An 11626-nucleotide genomic window follows, 5' to 3' on the forward strand; every position below is an offset into this window, starting at 1 on the left:
GACTCGTATATTCAAGTAATGCTGAATAATTAATATTGATATTGCTGATGTGCAATTAGAACTCTAGCACTTAAATGGGATGCTAGAAGCGGCAGCATTATCCATTAAGGTGGACCAAACGAGATAAAAAAAAAAAAAAAAACTAAACAGCCCGCTATAATATTCGGGCAATACGGTGATTGGATGTTAAAAAAAGAAGTTTGAATCATATAGGAGGGAATGCATGTAAAATTTTAACAGTTAGCACCGTTGAGATCATCAATGATTTGTATGGAATGAAGTCACATAGATGTATGAGTTGGACTATGAATTGGACCAATGGCGTGCAAACTACGAGTTTTAGTAGTATAAGTATATATTTGATTTATTTAGGGCTTGTTTAGAATAGTAATTGAAACCTTCAAAAGCAGCTTTTCAATGATGATTTATGAAATATGAGATAAGTATGTGAGTATAAGCACCTAATAAAAGTGATCCCAAGCAATTAATTGATTGATTGATGTCATTGTCAATGTAAATTAAACATTTAAATATTACTGTTGTATTAGAGGATAAATTTTTCTCACATTTATCCATTATTAGCAAAGCATATTTTACTTATTCTTATGTTCTATATCAATCTAAGCTTTTAAATATCATTCTTCTGTTTTTTTGCCATAAAAAAGGCTATTCTAATTGATAAATAACAGTAAAAATCTTAATAACTTTAATAAGATCGTAAAACCCCTTGTCGTTGTTGTTGTTCTTATTATTATTATTTTGCCTATCTAATGTCTATGTCAGCGAGCTTATTGATTTCACATGATTGGATGCACGGTCCTATAATTAATTAATTTAACCAACAAAGTAAATATGTAACTGACTCGAGGTTTAGAAGGTTGTAATATTTTAGCCTTATACATAGTATGACGAGGAGTAGGAAGGGAAAATAATTGAAAGACTGGCGACCACCGAAACTTGATTGAGATCTGCATCATGTTTCAAATAAACATTTATATCACTGTGGTCAATATCTTGGAAGTTGTAGTAAGCAGTATTTTGATCATTTTCGTTTTATTTTATTTTTTGGGCTTATCTTGCTTACTTTTTCTTTTTTTGGTTTTTAAAAAATAGTAAAACAGGGATTTAGGAATGCCTTGGAAGAAAATGTCGAGTTTGGGTGCGAAGGAAAAGCGTGGAGGAACCACTTTAACGTCAACTAACAGAATAATGAAAAAACTTTTGCAACCCAACACGTTATTATGTTCCTGTGAAGCTTCTTGGTAAGTAACATGTGAGTGTCTGTCCATATATATATATATATATGGATGGGTTAAAGTGTATCCAGTACTCTGAAATATTTTCTCAAGTGCATCCGGCACTCTAAGATATTTTGTGGTACATTCAGTATCCTGATTTTTTTTTAGGTGCGTCTAGTACCATGAAATATTTGTTTGTACATTTAGCACCTCAAAGTATTTTTTTTAAATACGTCCAGCACCCAAAAATAACTTTTTGGTGCTGATAAAGCAAAAAAAAAACTTCAGGATACTGGACGCATCTAAAAAATAGTTTGGGGTACTGAATGCATCACAAAATATTTCAGGATGCTAGATGCACCTGAAAAATATTTGGAAGTATTGTATACATCATAATATACTTCAAGGTGTTGAATGTACTTGAAAAAAATACTTCAGGTGCTGGATGCACCCTAACAATATATATATATATATATATGCATCTCTTTGGCTTTGAAAAAAACTTTGAACTTTTGCAGCCCCAACACGTTACTATGTTCCTGTGAAGCTTCTTTGTAAGTAACATGTGAGTGTGTGCGCGCGCGCGCGCATATCTTTGGCTTTGAATCAAGTTGTGCTTTGCTACGGCTAATCGATCGAAGAGCATAACCAAAATCTCTAGCCAGCTCTTTCTTTTTTCTTTAGAGATGGCATTATCCTCAACTTTTCTTAGCCCTCTCGTTACTTCGGTCAACCCTAAGGTAACAACTATAACCATCACTATTTTAAGCATCTTATGTACCTTTAATAATTTACCAATAATGCACTCTTGTTCTAGTGCGTTATTGCAAGTATAGTAGTTACTGTTATAGTTTTATGTTAGCGCTTCTCATTACTGTGGTTTAGATCACAAGTGCTGGAAAGAGCTTCAGAGTAAACTGTTTAATCAAAATTGAGCAGACTGCCCCAAAAGGGCTGTGGTGGAAACTACCGCGGTTCCAGCTAGTGGTGCTTTTTGATGTGTTTCTTATGTTCATAATGTCTTGTGTGTAGGAGACTAAGGGTGTCTATTGCCTCTTAAATTTTTCAAACTTCTTAAATGTTATTTTTTCTTATTTCTTTTTATCATTAGATTCTACATAAAATGAGTAGTATTTTGATATGTTATGGACAAAAAATGGTGCAGTTTATGATTTCTCAAAGAAAAATACTCAAATTATTAAGGAAAGACCCAATTTTAGAGCATTTTTCTTTGAAAAATTGTAAAAAATTTCAAAAACTATATGCACCATTTTTGGCTCTTAAGATACTAAAATGTCATTCATTTTATATTAGAATCTAATGATTAAAAAAGACCAGAAAAAATATTTGGGAAGCTTGGAAAATTTAAGGAGTAGCAAAGAAGGCAGTAAAACACCCCAAATCCGTGTGTGTATTTTGTTTTATATGCTAATAGTTTTTTCTTCCGTCTGCAGAGCAAGTGATAGAAGAGCCAAGTATGTCTACAGTGTTAGCGAAACACCATGCTGACTGGGATCCTTTCCATGCAGCCTCCACACCAATTTACCAAACTGCTACTTTCGAAATGGTGAGAATTTGATCTACGCATCGCATACTAGGATCTTATAGTTAGTATCTCTTTTCCATGATCTTCTTTTCAATTATATTGTAATTGTCTTCTATGCTTTTTCGTTTTTCATGCAGTATTCTGCAACACCTGTTTTTGGTGATAAGTATATGCATTCAAGACTTGGAAATCCTACCCGAAACACTTTGGAAATGTATGTTCTGATCTGCTGTCCTGCTTTTTTCTATACCTGTTTCTTCTTTCTATGCATTCTCTTTTACTTGTTGGCTTAATATTTTGTATTCTCCTCAGGTTATTAGCAAAGCTTGACAATGAAAAATACGCTTATTGCTTCAGCAGTGGAATGTCTGCTGTGACTGCTGTTTGTGAACTTCCTAATCCTGGTGCTTATTTCTTCACATAATGCTTTCAATTGGATACCCTATATATATGTATGTATGTAAGCTATTACATCATCACTTTTATTGTCATTTACTTATAAAGTTCCAATGCAGGTGACGAAATCATTGCTGTGGAGGATATCTATGGGGGTTCATATAACTTCATAAACAATCTGATGGCAAGAAAGGAAAATATCAATGTCAAGTATGATTTTTTCAGATTTTCGGATGTGTTTTTTTTTCGGCCTGTGGAGTAATATTATTGTTGGATTGATTCCTAGAAGATAATGTGGTTGTAATATTATTGCTTGCAAGGACAGCAAAGTAGACACAAGTGATATAGAGAAGTTTAAGGAAGCTATGTCTGATAAGGTTAAGTTGGTATGGCTAGAGACTCCTCACAATACCCAGCTTAAAATATCTGATATCCGAGTAAGTAATTTTAATTTCTTTACGGGGTGGAATTTCTTTTTAATTCTTCTCTTCAACTCTGTAATGGCCCATCAGTTTTTCCTTTTCTCATTAATAACAGTTGGTCCAATTGGTAAGGAGTAGACTCATAACTCACACGATTGTGAATTCGAATCATGTTGTTAATATGAGAACCTTGATAGTGAACGGTCTGTAAATACTTATGTAAATACTCTCTGAGCCTGGATCTCTTCTTGCATAAGTAAGAAGAATTATGGGTCCATGCCTATAAAACTCTTATCAAGTTCTTTCATGGACCTAACGTCAAAAAATATTTATGAACTATGTATAATTAAAAAACTTCTTTCATCTTATTTTGTTGATTTATGTCCAGGAAATATCGAGGATAGCTCATGCACATAGTGCTATTGTATTTATTGACAATAGTGTAATGTCTCCTGTGTTGAGTCAACCATTGAAACTTGGAGAAGGTATCATCATATCGCGCTTGCATATATAATGGATTCATGTTTGGATAGGGAAATGGTTTCTAATCCAATAATTACTTTTTGATAATTTTTTTGATGTTTGGATGAAATTATATAAAATCATGGGTTTCTCTTCCAAAACCATATATATAGTTTTGGGTAGCATCCAAACACGCGATTTGACAACTTAATAACATGCTTGTTTACATGAGCTATATAGCAATAGGGACTTAAAAGGTCAAATGGTTTGACAACTTAATAACGAATATTTGGTCTCTTGCTCTTAATTTCTTTTTAGTTCTTCTGTGTCAATTGAAGGAATTTTCAAGGGACATTAAATTATTTTAACACCCAATCTGTTCAGAATGCATTATGCAAACGACGACAGCAAGCCTTATTTTATTAGATGGGGTCAGCCACATAAATCACAGGATATCATTATGCTCTATTAATAACCAAATTTTAAGATAGGTTGTCAATAAAAAGATTTCATTCAATGACCTCATTAAGTGTTTTTCTGGGTCTTTCCCTGTCTTTTTTAAAAGGACTCTAAAATATTTGATTCACCCTCCTCATTAGTGTCACACCTCTCTTTATAACCTATTATAAGTCAATTGGAACCATTATAACGTGTTTCGCAGTGTTTCTGGATGAAAAAATTTCAGCTTTAAAATTTTGACTTTAATTCTGTCCGTACACTGTTCATCTAAAAATGGGCCAACTTTGAAAATTTATAACTAATTCTAGAAAAATTGAAACGATGTGGTTCCAATTTTCACACGAAGCTCGCTAAGATTTCTATAGAGAAAAATATTCATTGGGCTTAATTCCATTCAGAACAGAACTAGAAAATTTGACAAAGCACACTGTTCATCTTGTCACTTTTCCAATTTCTAGTATTTTTACCCAATTTTGGAAGGACATAACTCTTAGCAAAAAATTCAAAATTTAATGGTTTACCACTTGATTTAAAGCTAAAAATGAGATCTATAAGCCTGTAAAATTTCATGTCCAAATTCCAACAATTGCTTATTATTTCATGTGCCACAAGTTTGGCCTCTTTTAGGGAGTTTTTATCCCCTAACTCTATTTCCTTTATTTTTTTCTCTTTTTCCTTTTTCCTACACTCTTTTAACATTGCACCATTCAAAATTTTGGCATTTAAGCATGTCATAGAAACATAGTTATATCATATTATCATCTATAATCCATGACAAACTTGGCATAAAGTTGGATAATACATCACATAATATTCCAAACATATAACATTCACAAACTCTTCTATCCCAACACCAATTCCTTGACTTGATCCATAGTTGAGCCACTTCCTAAATGAGACATAATTTGAAATAGGAGGAATGAGATTTCTATGAAATCTTAGTAGTATTTGAATTACAATTATCATGCAAATCAAGCAAGTTATCATGTGACATGTTATCATACCTCAAGGCATAATTAACCACATAAAATCATGCTTAATGCCATGCTAAAAGAGGAACATTAACACTTCCACAAGGGCATAATTCAATGCATTTAGCCAAAGCATAAACCAATGTTATTCAACCAATCTATGCCACACACAAGTTTCTCCATCCAAGCAAACAACAAACCACATTAAACAAGCAAGATTAACAATCAAATTATAATTCAAAGCTACCTTTTTAACCCTCGTCCAATTGGTTACTTCAAGAGCAAAGCTTCCTCTTGGTTCCTCCTCACAATGGCTATTAAACCAAGCATAAACATAGGCCATATTAATAACTAAACACTTAATTACAACTCTTAAACTTTAACTCAACAATTTCCCACTTTTTCTTTGATTTTTAACAAAATAATTCCTCCTTTAGAATCAATAACCTCATTGCTCAATCCTACACAATTTTTCATGAGGAATCCAATGGTGCAATAAGATTTTTAAAATTCAAACTCCTCCCCCGTGAACAGTGACTGGCCGAATAACGGGTTATATATTTCTAAAAGTTCTATTTTTTATTCCAATGATTTTAAACACTTTCCAACAACATATCCCTACAAAAGAACATGTTTTAAAGCCATTGAAATAATCAAATCAAGCCAAAACAATCAGCTCCTGCATGAACAGTGCTGACCGAAATTCCTCCCCTTAAACCCTAACTTTGATTTCATCCAAAAATCAATCCATACACCACTTAATCTTCCTTATTCCACTTGATTATCAAGGTTTCTATCCTTTCCTAAGTATCACCAAGTCCAGAAAAATTTTGGCAGCATTTTCCTTAATTTTTCAAGCTAAAAACCTCAACTAACCAAGCTTAAAACTTTGGAATAGGAAGGCATAAGCATACCTTAATGTTTTCTTGGTGTAAGTTAAATGATTCTTTGTACAAAACCCTTAATATTTCATTTGGTGAGTGCTGGAAACAAAGTGACAGAATCTCCCTATTTTTCCAACATTTATTTGTATCTTCCAAGGGGTATTTATAGAAAAATCCATCTGCCCTCCTCCCTCTTGATTTGGCCGAACTAGGACACCTCAAGGGTGGTATGTGGCAGTCACCAAGTGTTAAAATAATCAGATCATCACAAGTGGCTTTAATCTAGATTATTCCACACAAATATCCCTTAATTTCACATTTATTTTAATAAAAATAGAGGGACCTAGAAAATGCACAAATTGGGCCTTATTGGGCTCAATTTGGGCCCCAAAAAGGTTTAGACTGGTCCAAAAAGATGGCTTAAAAACCAAATCACTATCTCAAAGCAATTTAAAACTTTATCGGTTACTATTCACTAGTGACATTCTATAATTTTTTCAGACCTCCAAAATTTATTTCTCTTCATGATAATTCACATTTTAATATTATAATATTATCTGAAATTTTTCATAATTTTTTGCCACCTCTAGGTATTTATTTTGGATTTTCTCCGATTAGACCTCTATCGGTAAATCTAAGGAAAATAAATTCTCTAAAATTAATTTCTGAGCTTTCAAGGCCTAGAACCAATTTATAAATTCAAATAATATTTATACAAATTATCCATCTTTCTCCCAAATTTATTGAGGCCTCCACTACTTAAAATAATTATTTTCCTTTAATTTCCTAATAATTTCCCGAAAAACCTCCGTTTACGGGAAATTCCGTAATAATTTTCTTTAACTGTAAATTCACCTTTTGGGCCTCAACCAATTTTCAAAACTTCCAATTTATAATTTTTCCATTTTTTGAGAATTTTCTAGAATTTTTCTCAAATTTTCCCGTTTTACTCTTTCTAGACCAATAATTATGAAACTGCCAGTCGAGACCTTTTCAGGGTTTCACATTAAAAGTTGTTTCATCTTTCCATTTAGTTTCTACATTGACCCTCATCCTTAACCCTTTATAGCCGGGTGAAAATTTTTGGGATGTGACAATTAGCGCATCCAATGAACTTCTCTACACATGCTCACCACCTCAAATGATATTTAACTATTTTTTTTCAATAGTGCCATGCCTCTTCCTCTGATATTATCATTTTGAATTTTATCTTTTTTATATGACTACACATTTATCTTAACATTTTCAGTTCTGCTATCTCAACTTTATGCTCAGTTTTCTATTACAGCTCAACATTTAATACCATATAACATGGCTGGTCTTATAGCGAAAATGTTTTGACTCCAAGGTCCTTCTTCATGACTCTAGTTTAAAGTTAGTATCTTCTCTTGATTCGGCCAGAATGATAAAAGAAAGGGCGCAAAAAGAAATTTCTATTAAGTAATACTTACTTCTTTTTTTGTTTCCAAATAATGTTATGCATTCAGCTACAAAATTTGTTGCTGGAAACAGTAGTTGCCTGGCCGGTAGTCCTGCTACGGATAGAGAAGAGTAAGAGCTCTTTCTCTGTGTCTCAAAGACTTAAGATGTGTTTAAGATTTGTGACCCAATATTTTCATATATGTCCAGAAATTTTGAATTAAATTTAAATTCAATGGCAAACTTTTTTTCTTTGTCGGGTATGTGGTGCATGACATTTTATGTGCTTGTGATCTCTAGTATTATTAAGAATGAAAAAGGAAAAAAAAAAAAGGCTCTTATTGAGCATACTTACTTTATTCTCTCTTTTGAAATACCTTAGGTTCAGGGATTAGTGCTTCTGATGCCTCAACCCCTCAATGCCTCTTATAATACGACAAATTCCCAACATTGTTTTTTGGTTTTGATCATTGGTTTATAGACAAATGAGAAGCATTTGATATCTTGCAGTTATGAAATCATACAATTTTATGTTTCTTAAGGATTTTACATTGGAAAAATATCATGAAATTGTGCATTTTTATTGTTTTCCTTTTAAAAAATCTTAAGGAATAAGAAACTGCAAGATTTTATGAATGTTAGACACCAGAATGTCTTTTCCTTTTCTTTTTTTTTCCCCTACCTAAGCCAATGATCAAGTGTTAATAATAAATATGAGAAGATGGAGAATTAGATTATTAGGAAACTAAAGGGTCCAAACCCCTTTCTTCGTGTGCTAAGGATATTATCATGTTGTGGTCTATTTTCTATGGTATTTTTTCTTTATTTTCCAATTGTTTTATACTTTTTCATTTGATGAATAATGTGCATCTTTGTGTTTCCCTCTTTTTTTGCCTTTGATCATCATCCCGTAAAGCTTGGCAAAACACATAAACGATTTTAAAAATACGACGGGTTGCTGTTTGTCTCCATTGGACTCTTGGATATGTTTGGAAGGAATCAAAACTATGGCACAACGAGTTGAGGAGAAACAGGTGCCTACCGAAACATTCCATATTTTCCATCTAATTTATACAACTTGGGTAAGATTCCTTTGATGAATTATGGTTTGTTTATAAGTTAAAATGTAAATTTGTCACGAAAATTTTCAACCAGGAGCTCTGGATGCCCAAAATTTTTTTTGAATACAAGTTTATTCTAGAAGTTTAAAATTGTAGCAATTACCCCTTACCATTAAAAGATTAAAGTTGACTATTAAAATAGTGATATTAATTATTAACATTTTTAACGGCAAGAGGCAAAATTGTTATGATTGTAAACTTTTAAAACAAATTTGCACTTAAAAAAAAAACTTTCGCATGCTTAGAGATCCTGAATGATAACTTTTGAAAAAAAATTTAACCTTAACCCATTTGTTTACACACACTGCATGTGTGTGTAGTTGTGCTTTTTAGAATTAGATGGGATCTCTACAGCTAATAACCTTCCGATTTGAAATTTAAGTGCTAAATAACTCCTTTATACTGATATTATTTAGTTCTAAAAAAACAATGACTTAGAGCCAACATGTTATATTTTGCAGAAAAATGCATAAATTATTGCTGATTTTCTTACCAAACAGCTGCCTAAAGTTAACGAAGTAAACTATCCTGGTCTTAAGAGTCATCCAGTATACGATCTACACAGGTCTCATGTATATAATCTATATTGAATATTAATATTTGCTTATATATTATGTTGAAATGATTTTATCCACTCATTGCGTTGCTATATACACCGTGAACATTAATATTTGCTTCTATATATGTTCTAAATGATTTTATCCATTCATTGAGTTCCTATCTATTTTGCAGTCATCAGGGCCAGGATCTGTGATTAGCTTTAAAACAGGCTCACTACCACTCTCAAAGCAGATTGCTGAAAAGACTAAATACTTTAGCATGACTGTTAGTTTTGGTGAGTATTTTGGGGAATATATATACCTTGTCATGTAAATTGTTATCGTTTAGAAATATTTCCTTACTTTAATTTGAGTTATATATCATTTAATCAAACCGGTAAAAAGGTAGGGTGTGATAGAGAATCTTGTTGCTATTGATAAATTTAGTACTACCTTTGATCCTTAATATAAAAGTTTGTTAAAGGGTTGAATTTGGTCTAAATATAAGACCTCAGTCCATTTTATCTCCTAAATTTATAATTTTTTTTCAAAATATTCCTATTAATTGTAAGGAATTTCCATCAAGAGGTAGTTTAATGCATATAATTAAATAGAGTAATTTAGGAAAGTCAACACATATTTGTTACAAATAACTAAATTAACTAATTTTTTTAATATCTTCAAAGTAGTTATCTAACTTTTATATTAAAGACTTGACGTAGTAGTTAGCATGTCAATCATTATTGGTCTAGTGTTCCTTTCTCTAAGGTTGTCTTAATTATGAGAATCTATTAATCACTTTATAGACGAAGAAATTTGGTTAAAATTAGTTAACGCTATCAAAATTTAAAAATCACCCATTAAAGTGTTAATGGGAGGATATTGTGTTGTTTGATTAGTTACAATTTTGTTTACTTAGGGAATATCAAAGTAAAAGACAATTAGGGAAGAAAAAATAATAATTCAAATTATAATTAATATTATAAGCAGCATGAAGAAATTTATAATAAGAATTAGAAGAAGTAATAAATTACTAGAAGTTCCAAGGATAAATGTGGTGGTGACAATTTATAATTAGAAGTTTGCAGATATATATATGTTAGAGTTAGCTATGAATGTTTTTCCACAAAATGCTAATCCTTTTAATTTTGGTATAGGTGGTATAGGTTCTTCCATATGCTTACCTTGATATACATCCCATTCCACCACACCCTGAGCAAGAGAAACTACTCATGGGTTTAACCAAAGTTAAAGATCTTATTAAAGATCTAGAGAATGCATTCTTAATTGTACCACTCTATTTCATATGCCAAACGTACAACTTATTTAGCTTGCTTCAAATAATAATAAGATCGAGGATGATGTTGATGATTTGGTGGTTCTATTGATGAAGAAAAGCATTTTTGACGTTACTCTTTACCTTCCACGACCTACTTGCTTGCGTAAATCAATGCCTTTTGGTTTTGTAATGATAATTATATAATGATCACTTGATGTTAATTAATCTTATAATGTGTGTTGGATATAAAGAGTTGTGTTCTCATATAAATTATTATATTTAGATTAAATGTTGTGTTTTTATATAAATTAATATAGATGTTTATATGAAAGGTTGTGTTCCCATATAAATTAATATATTTATAAGAAGGGTTATGCAGGAAGTTATAACACTAAAGATATCAAGATTGATTTCGAAAGACATCTATGGAAAGATATGTTCACTAACACCTGGTGAAAAATTGTGTTGTTTTCTACAAACAACCTTATATATTAAAACATGGAGAAGTTATTAAATAGTTTTTGGTTATTTAATATGGTTATGACTTTTAATTAAAGAGGTATCTCTTCATGGCATTAGTTCATGGTTATATAAACCCCTCATCATCATTCCATTTGCACACAACACATACATATAATAACATCAAATTTATTGCCTTTGTCTTTGAGTGCATGTAGAGATAAATTAAGTCAAATTATCACCTTGTAAAGGTCATTATTGTCTTGGCTTGAGTATTGGGAGTGTAATCCATACTCAAGGGTCTTCATTATATTTGGTATTATTCGACTTTACAAAATCATTATTAATTTAAAAAAAATTGTTTGGGGTGATTAAGTCTCTAATTAAAGTTGTTGAAAGCCTCTATATGGAAAAAAAATACTAGTTCATTT

At 31.6% G+C, this 11626-nt stretch overlaps 1 pseudogene; it reads left to right on the forward strand.

Moving 5' to 3' along the window:
* The first annotated feature begins 1924 nt into the window (after positions 1-1924).
* On the forward strand, positions 1925-10746 carry LOC114750907 (cystathionine beta-lyase, chloroplastic-like; annotated as a pseudogene).
* The last annotated feature ends 880 nt before the right edge of the window (positions 10747-11626 follow it).

The sequence above is a fragment of the Neltuma alba genome, unplaced genomic scaffold, assembly GCF_004799145.2.
Source record: "Neltuma alba isolate B1F8T4 unplaced genomic scaffold, ASM479914v2 tig00006678_pilon, whole genome shotgun sequence".
Classification (NCBI taxonomy): domain Eukaryota; kingdom Viridiplantae; phylum Streptophyta; class Magnoliopsida; order Fabales; family Fabaceae; genus Neltuma; species Neltuma alba.